The following is a 10,076-nucleotide window of genomic DNA, read 5'->3' as shown; positions in this document are numbered from 1 at the left end:
CGTTCGAGGGCAACGACCACAGCCTCACACGCGGGCGATGTCCCGCTCCAGCCTGGTGAAAGGGAGAAGCAACGGGCAGGCGGCGCCCTCGTCCCCAGGCAGCAGAGAGACCAGGAGGGCGGCCCGCGGGCCGGACTGCGCATGTGCGCCGGGCACCCTCGGCCGGGCCCGGACTCCGCCCTCCCGGTCCTCTGACCGCGGTCTCCCCGGTCCACGCGGGCCTGGCTCCTGTCTGCGTGGACTTTGCCCTGGAGTTCCCCGGGAGGCCCCTAGGTGTCGATTTGCCCGAAACGTACAATTCTTTGTGCACAGTAGGCACCCGACAAACACTAAATGTGGGTATTTTGGTATACTTGGGTTTTTTTATAAGTTTTTTCTCATCTATGTAAGCACAATACTGCATGTTTCAGATTTTACTGTCGTGGCTCTGCTAGCTTCACTGATGAATCAGGAAGGCTTTTATCTTTGCATGTATTTGCCTGTTTTGCAAAGGGTATGTGGGATATGAGTTGTCTGTCCCTTAAAAACACGAAATGACTTACCCAGGTATTTCTGGTTTATTAGTTCTGTTTCCTTGATCATTTCCGTTCTCAACCCGTCTTAGCTGGGACTGCCATAAAAGAATACCACATACTGGGTGGCTTCAACGACAGAAAGGTATTTCTCAGTTCTGGGGCCTGGAAGTTCAAGATCAAGGTGCGAGTGTGGTTCCCGGGGAGGGCTCTACTCCTGACGTGCAGACGGACACCTTTTCGCTTTGTCCTCGGATGGCCTTTTCTCTATGCGCACACGTTCCTCGTGCTACGGATTAAGTGTTTGTGTCCCCTCCAAAGTTCACATTGACGCTTAATCCCCAACACAGTAGTATTAAGAGGTGGGGCCCGTAGGAGGTCGTCAGGCCCCGCAGGCTCTGCACTCATAAGTGGGATCAGCAACCTCATAAAGGGGTTGGAGACAGCAGTTGGAGGCTGCAGTGAGCTGTGACTGCACCACTACACTCCAGCCTGAGCAGCAGAGACCCTGTCTCTAAAAAAATAAATGAAAAATAGAAGGGTTGAAGAGAACTAGCTCAGCCCTTTTTGCCCTTCCAACCCTTTCACCGTGGGAGGACAGCTAGACGGCACCATCGTGGACGCAGGTGGCCCTCACCAGACTCAAAACCTGTTGGTGCCTTGGTCTTGGACTTCCCAGCCTCAGAACTGTGAGAAATAAATTCTGTTATTTATAAATTACCCAGATTGTGGTACTTCGTTACGGCAGCAAAAGCAGACTAAGACAACTGGTGTCTCTTCCTCCTACTATGAGGACACCAGTCCTGTTGGACTAGGGCCCCATCCCATGACCTCATTCAACCTTAGTTAGCTGTCTGAAGCCCCTATGTCCCAATACAGTCATATTAGGGGTTAGAGCTTCAATATACGGGTTTTTAAGGGACACAATTCAGTCCATGACATAGTATGTCTGTACAATAGTAGAAAAGTGCTTTCTGCCACGCTTCGGGATGGATTGGATGGTTTGATTTGTTCTGGCCAACAAATTGTGAGCAGAAGCGACTTCACTTCTGAGCTGTGCATTTAATTACCAATATAAGATCTTCCAAAGCCTTCTGATCTCTCTGCCATAGTGACCTGCAGCTCTCAAGATAGTGGTTGTATTGCCAGCCCGGGTTGCTGAATGTCTGTTATCAGCATGGACTAGAGGAGAAATATACCTTTTCTGAGTTAAGTCGCTAAGGTTTTAGTTTTTTTATTGCAATATAACCTAATCTACCTTCACTGATAAAACTTCTTTGGAGATAAATTTTAACGGAGGTATTATAATTTATAGACAATAAAATGCATAGTGTTCATTTTGATAAGTTTTGATAATTATATCACCCCTGTACAATCACCTCAAACAAGATATAGTGCATGTCTGTTGCCCCAGAAATCTCTTCAGGCTCATTCCAGCCAATCTCTTCCATTCCAGAGAAACTGCTCTGATTTCTATCATCATAGATTAATTTTTCTTTCCTTGAATTTCATATAAATGGGACAATGTTGTATTACTCATTTATGTCTGGAGTCTTTCATGCAGCGTAATGTTTCTGGGATTGATCCATATTGTTGTGAGTCGGTTGATCATTCTTTTTGTTCCAACCTAGTATTCCATTGTATTAACCTACCACAATCTGAAAATCTGTTCTCCTATTGATGGACATTTGTGTTGCTTTCCCTTTAGGGTAATTATGAATAAGATTGCAATGAACATTCTTGTGCAAGTCTTTTTGTAGACATTTGTTTTTATTCCTGCTGGTAAATACCTAGCAGTGGAATTTCTGGGTCAAAGGGTGGATATATCTTGAAATTTATAAGAAACTAACAAACAGATCCCTAAAGTTCTCAAACCATTTTATACTCTTTTCAACAACATATGAACTCTGGGAGACTGAGGAGGGAGGATCACTTGAGGTCAGGAGTTCGAGACCAGCCTGAGCAAGAGCAAAATACCGTCTCTACTAAAAAATAGAAAAAAAAATAGCCAGTCAACTGAAAATAGAAACAAAAAATTAGCCGGGCATGGTGGCTCCTGCCTGTAGTCCCAGCTGCTCGGGAGGCTGAGGCAGGAGGATCACTTGAGCCCAGGAGTTTGAGGTTGCAGTGAGCTAGGCCGACGCCACGGCACTCACTCTAGCCCAGACAACAAAGTGAGACTCTGTCTCAAATTAAAAAAAAAAAAAAAAATGAGAGTTTCAGTTGCTTCACATCTTGCCTACATTTTTGTTGGTCTTTTTTCATTTTAGTCATTTTAGTGGGTAGGTCATTGTGATTTTATTTCCCTTAAAAATAAATGGCATTGAGTACCTTTTCTACTTTATCATGTCATTTGGCCACTTTTCAATTGAGTTGCTCGTCTTTTTATTATTTATTTATGGGAGTTCTATATATATTCTAGATATATGTCCTTGTCAGCTGTGGATATTATAAATATCTTCTCCCAGTTCTGTGGCTTGCATTTTTATTTTCTTACTGGTGGCTTTTGATAAGCAGAATTTTTTTTCTAATCTACTCTTCTTTTGTAATATTATTGTGGTAAGATAACAAACATAACAAAATTTACCATTTTAACCATTTTTAGTAGTTAGTTAGGCGGCATTAAATATATTCATATTTTTGTGCAAACATCACCACCATCCATCTCCAGAAGTTTTTCATTTTGCCAAACTGAAACTCAGTACCCTTGAACAATTACTTCCCACCCCCCTCATCCCAGCACACGAAAGCCACCATTCCACTCTCTGTCTCTATGATTTTGACTACTCTAGGTACCCCATGTAAGTGGAATCCTACAGTATTTGTCCTTTTGTGATCAGCTTATTTCACTTACTATAATAATAATAACTCTTAAAATCAGACTAGGTGAGTCCTCTAATTTTGTTCCTCTTTTTAAAGACTGTTTTAGCAATTTTAGATCCTTTCCTTTCCCTATACAGTTTGTTTATTTTATTTTTTAGAAATGAGGTCTTGCTGTGTTGCCTAGGCTTCAGCGCAGTGGCTGTTCACAGGCACAATCACAGCTCACTGCAGCCTTGAACTCCTGGGCTAAAGGCAATCCTCCTGCCTTGGCCTCCTGAGTAGCCGGGACTACAGTTGTGTGCCACTGTGCCTGGCCCTATACATTTTAGAATCAGCTTGTCTGTGTCTACAAGAACTCTTAGCTGGGACTTAGATTGGAAGTCCACTGAGTCTATAGATCCATTTCACGAGAATTGCTATCTTAACGATATTGAATCTTACGATCCATAAATATGGTATAACTCTCCACTTATTTATGTCTGCTTTAATTTCTCTCAGCAGTATTTTGTAGCTTGTAGCATAGATACCTTTTATATACCTTATTAGATTTCATCCTAGGTATGTGATGTTTTCAATGCTTTGCAAACAGCATTGAAATAAAAAAGCATTTTTATTTCATTTCCCAATTGTTGTCATTATGAATGTATACAATTAATTGTTTATTGACTTTGTAACCTTTGACTTTACTAAATTCAATTATTATTCTAGTGGTTGTATTTTTATATTCCATAGCATTTTCTATATACACAACCACGTCCATCAATAATGACAGTTCACTACTTCTTTCCCAACCTATATGCCTTGGCCATTCTAGGGATACAATAAAAATGGGAGACATTGGAATTATTAAACAAAAATTTACTCGTTTGCTAAATATTCTTTAAATACCTGTTACATGCATCACATTGCTCAGTAATGAAGGGGGTTCACAGAAGGGGAGCTGTGTATAAGTATTGCTAATGCAGCATAGAAAGGCCCAAGGATCATAAAATATATGTTGACGATGGGACTTGTAATGGATAACACGAAATTCTTACCTACACAGAGAGCTTTATGTTTTTCACAAAGTGAAACGTTGCTGCCAGAATTAACCTTCACAGCTCCGTGACACAGGCAAGGCTGGTCCACCAAAAGCCCGGAGAGACGGATCTACGCCAGCTGTGAGATTTTTATATTTGTAACACTTTACGCCATGGCAAAGCCAGAGATGGTTCTTGGAAGCTATTTAATGACAAAAATCCTTAGGCTGGAAAGGGACTTGCACTAACCTCTTTTCTAACTGAGCATTGCTATTCCGGGAAGACCGTTTGCCCTTCGAGGCATGGATGACACATCTGGCCGGTGGGCCCTGCTCGGCCACCGCCCCTCTGGGTTTCAGAGGCACTTCCTAGTCCCAGAAGAGAAGCAGCTCCCTCTGCAGACTCCCAGGCTGAATGCTGACAACAGTCTGGGCTAGCGTCTTCTCCTGGTCAGAAGTCCACTTTTAACTTTCCTGAAAACCATGCCGTATTATCAATTCATGCTACAAAGTCTGTGCCTTTTTCTTTTTCCACCGGGACCCTGCAATACTCATTCTGATGTTTCCTCCAGTGGAGGGCGGGAAGCCGAACGCTAGCATTTCGGCCTCCACACTCTTGCTCTCCCAGGCCTGTGGCTAAAATGAACAGCCCTGCCTCATCCAGGCCTTCTCCAAAGAAGAGGAAAAGGAGGGAAAAAGAAATTTTTTAAAACTACTGCACCCTCTAGTGGTCACAACTGAGACCAAGGACACCAAAAATATCTATCAAATTTCCCAAAAGTACTTGTTACAATTAATCATATTTGCTTATAAATATTACAAAAAATACATACCTTGGCTAGTCTCCTTTTTAATTATGACATGGTTTGTACATATTTATCTTTTTTCTTGATCAAATTTTTAGTGGGTTGTCTTTTTTGAGGTTTATAATTTTCCGTTTTGATATTTTCTAATTTATTTCTTCTTTTACTAATATTATTTTCTTTGTATTTTATTTCTTGGAATTCCCCCTTCCCAAAAAATGCAAATTTTTTTTTTTTGAGACAGAGTCTCACTGTGTTGCCCGAGCTAGAGTGCCGTGGCGTCATCCTAGCTCACAGCAACCTCACACTCCTGGGCTCAAGCGATCCTCCTGCCTCAGCCTCCCGAGTAGCTGGGACTACAGGCATGCGCCACCATGCCCGGCTAATTTTTTCTATGTATTTTTAGTTGTCCAATTAATTTCTTTCTAATTTTAGTAGAGACGGGGTCTCGCTCTTGCTCAGGCTGGTTTCGAACTCCTGAGCTCAAACAATCCGCCCGCCTCGGCCTCCCAGAGAGCTAGGATTACAGGCGTGAGCCACCGCGCCCGGCCAAGAAATGCAATTTTAATTTTTTGTTATTTTGTTTTCTTTTTTCTTTATTGATGATTAAAAACACCGAATTTTCTCTCATGTATTGCTTTGAAAAGTATTACAGAATTTTATATGTAGTGTTGTCCCTTAATAAACAGTATGTTGCTATCTTCTTTAACTTCCCACTTTAGCTAATTATTATCTGGGAAAGAACTGAGCAGATTTTAAATGGCACAATTTTGTTAATTCTCATTGAAACATTAATTTCTACTAGTTTTGCTATATTGTATAAAGGGCTGTAAGATTTTTTTAATCATATATTGGTTCTCCTTATCTCATAATAAATTATAATATTTTGTAAGAATTTCAGACACTGAAAAATCTCCGAAGCTCAGAATCTATCAATTAATTCTATTTTATTGCTTTGTAATCTGTACCTACCTTTGCCGACTTGACTAATATAAACTAATAATGGTGAATCGAATTACCTAACTAGTGTATTCGGCCAAATTTTTCTTAACTCTAAATGTTATGTTTTTATGTCAAAAAGTAACAAAATTCATAAAATTTCAAAAATATTATCCTTAAATGTTGATCGTAATTTTTGTTAAATGCTGTTCACATATATCTTGCCAATTTCTGTTGACAAAACCATGCTTTTTTAATGCTAATTAACATTGATGTCAGTGCCTCTGTTCCTATTTGGTAAAGGCTTTCTGGGTTTTTTCTTTTTTCTTTTTTTTTCCGGGTGCACCTGCTACTGTTCAGTGCCTACCCCATCAGGAACACCTGGAGAATTGGAAGGAGCCAGCCTTGCCCCAGACGGGGTAGACTCCCAGACACACCGGCCGGGAGATCCCGGGCACGCGATGGAACTTCCTGAGCCTGGAGAGAAGAGCGGTGCGCACCAGGCAGGGTCGAGGTACTCACAGCACCCGTGGTATCTGCACGCACGTGTCTGTTTCCAAGAGCAACAGACCTGGGCTGTTCCCGAGGCCTTTCTCGGGAGCTTTTGTGTATTCTCTGTGGTTTAGCGCGTGTCGGGTGCCTCCTGTGCACAAAGAATTGTACGTTTCGGGCCAATCGACACCTAGGGGCCTCCCGGGGAACTCCGGGTCAAAGTCCACGCAGACAGGAGCCAGGCCCGCGTGGACCGGGGAGACCGCGGTCAGAGGACCGGGAGGGCGGAGTCCGGGCCCGCCCGAGGGTGCCCGGCGCACATGCGCAGTCCGGCCCGCGGGCCGCCCTCCGGGTCGCTGCTGCCTGGGGACGAGGGCGCCGCCTGCCCGTTGCTTCTCCCTTTCACCAGGCTGGAGCGGGACATCGCCCGCGTGTGAGGCTGTGGTTGTTGCCCTCGAACGGGATCGGCCTCATTTAAAATACATCTAAAAACGGCAATGAACACATGAAGCTTTTCGTGCCCTTTGTGGACGTGCAGGGCTTCCATGATGTCTGTCTTCCCTCAGTCCACGTCCCCACCCTTTCCTGTTCTTTTATTATTGAGTCCGCGATCTCACCTGCTGGTTTAAAGGACCCTGTCTTCTCTGCCGTTACACACCTGTGTGTGTGTGTGTGTGTGTGTGTGTGTGTGAATGTTTTGCATCCTTTTGGCCCATCAGACTTAAAAGTAAACCCCTTTCCTATGTGGGTTTAGTGATTTACTTTAATCCCCATCCCTTCAAGCAGTCTTGGGACGCACCACAAGCTTTTGAGCTCCCCTAAGACTGCGGGTGCTGCCGTGATCCCTGGTTCCGGTGGCGCCTCCTCTGGCCTGCCCGGAAGCTGAGCCTGAGACAAGGCTTGGGGCCAGGACTTTGGGGAGCGCCCCCAGTCGGTGGGAAGGAGCGCCCGCCAAGCGCGTGTGGAAAAGCGGGTTACCAGGGTGGCACATGGGGCGCGATCCCACTGGGGCCTCAGCGAGAACCTAGAGCGGCACCCAGAACCGCCTCACGGACAGGGGTGAGCTGGGACATCTCTGCATGAACTCGCTGGATGAAGGTGGCTCCTGGAAACATGAAATCCCGGGCCTCACTCGGAGCGCAGGCAGATTCCTTTGGCCAAAGAAAGCCCTCGGGCAAGGAGCTCGGGTCCTCCAGGTGGGAGCCCTCGGCGCACGGGAAGCTGCCACTGAAGCTTAAGGTGAGCCAGGGGACACGAGAGGGACACCGACGGCATCTGCTGCACGTGGAGTTTCATGAAGTCCCCCAGGGACATCGGGGCTCTGCCACCTGAACAGGAGGATGGCCGCGTGATGGCGCCACTTCACCGAAGTCTCAGAGCCTGTGGGTGAGAACTCCCTGCCACGAAGCCCTCCAGGTGTGTGAACAAGAACGGCAGCTTCTCCTTAGAATAGCAACTTGTCCTTTACTTGTAGAAGGATTGCAGGAAAAAAAGTCTCTAATTGTGTTAGCGAGTACTGTTAAAATAGAAAATGATTTCCAATTAAATGTTTTGAATTTTTATAAACATTCTGAAAATGTTATTCATCAAAATATAGGAAAATGCTTTTTGGCAGCTCGTTTTATGAGTTAAAAGCAACTCGTTTCAACTCTTAGTACAGTGAATTTTATTTTAAAGGCATTTTAGTTAATAAGCTGGTAAGTTCAGAATCAAATGTGTAAAAGTCCTAAATAAAAGTTTGCCAACGTTTGAAATGCTAACAGACTACAGTACTTTTTCATGATTAGAACCTTCCGTTGGAAGGATTTTGGGAATAGAGAAGACAAAAGCACAAAAAGGGATGTGTTCACATGTGCACATTGACATATTTCCTATATATTTAAACTTTTAAAATGAACAGATATGTTCCAAAAATGCCATAGCATAAACCATTTTCACAGTTAAAGTCCATTTTTGTAGTGCTCTGAAAACAGCAGTCTTTGATAATGTAAAGCATCAGTTTAGCCTTCACCCTATGATTTATCTTTCCTCTTTTTAAGTAAGCATTGGGGCTTCTGTTTTCAGAAACTTAATAACCATCAAGGCAAGTTCAACTGCCAGGAAAATACACCACACTTGATACGTCTGGTTCCCATAATGAAAAGTGCACTCGACGCATAGCAAACCTATCAGAATTGAGCCTTTGGAAAGATACCCCTGTTGCCAAACTACGCCACCACCCCCTCTGCTAGAATTACATAAATGTGCTCAGTACTAAAATGGAATTTTCTAAAACAAAACAAGTCAGTCAAGCTGTTTTCTTAGTCCTGAAGAACTTAGATCTTGGCAAAACATTTCAGACATTTTTAAGAGCTCTGGACTCTAGACAGATGCATGTGTGACCAGATTGTGGTTGGGATCTTTCAAGACAGTGGTTCTATGTTGGGCTTAATCCCCATTGCAGTTAGAAGAAACATCATGGTCATTATAAACCCTCAGTGCAGGTGAGATAACTTCGGGTCTTAAACTGACCAGTTTTGTTCTGTTGTGTTCTTATACAGGAAACATTGAAATATAAAGAAAGAAACGTTCATCAAATTCCATGTGCTAAATACAAAATGCCACTTTACTAGAAACAATCCCTTCTTTGTCTTGGGAGAAGAATGATTTTTATCTTCAAGTGCAAAGACTCATGGATTTCAGATTCATTGCAAAAGTTAAGGCCAACTGCAAAGTTAGGGGAACAGTCCATGAGCCTGCCCTTGCTTCTGAAACCAGCTGCAAATTTGGGGGGTTCCTAAAACCACCCTTAGTTTTAATAATTTGCTTAAAAGACGTAGAACTCACTGAAAGCTGCTCTACATGTGGCTATGGTTTATTTCAGTGAACGGCTAGATTAAAACCAGCCACGGGAGCAGCACACGGGGAGAGTCCAGGAAAAGCACCAAATGCAGTCCCCGTTATCCTCTTCCCACAAGCCAGCATGGCATTACTGTCCCAGCGTTGATGTGTGACAATACACATGGAGTGTTATTGCCAACTGATGTCCACTGGGCTCTATGGTAACTTCTCTAAACCATGGAGAGAAGAGCGATGCCTACCAAAATCCTTTTCAAGTTAATATGACACACATAGTATCTGCATACACGTCTGTTTCCAAGAGCAGACCTGGGGCTCCACCATGGAGGGACGACTGGCCTTCCAACTTCAGTCTCCAGTCTCCAGAGGTCTCCTGACACCACATGCCCCAGAGTCCCCACCCCACATGTAATGTTCCCATCTGGAATGTCCAGGTCCCATTCTAAGACTACCCAGTGTGGCAGCCCCCACCCTAAATCACATTTTAGACTATCCGGTGTGAGCCAAGGCCCCAGGCAAATGAAGGCAATCCCGTGAGGTATTACATTGCAAGAGCTTAGAGATCACCTCCCAGAAACTGAGGACAAAAGTGAGACCTGTTAAATTCTTTACTACAAAGTTGTAAAATCAGTTGTATGATTATTACAGTCA

Source organism: Propithecus coquereli, unplaced genomic scaffold (genome assembly GCF_000956105.1).
Source record: "Propithecus coquereli isolate 6110/MARCELLA unplaced genomic scaffold, Pcoq_1.0 Scaffold434, whole genome shotgun sequence".
Lineage (NCBI taxonomy): Eukaryota > Metazoa > Chordata > Mammalia > Primates > Indriidae > Propithecus > Propithecus coquereli.
Note: the sequence above shows the minus strand (reverse complement) of the source record.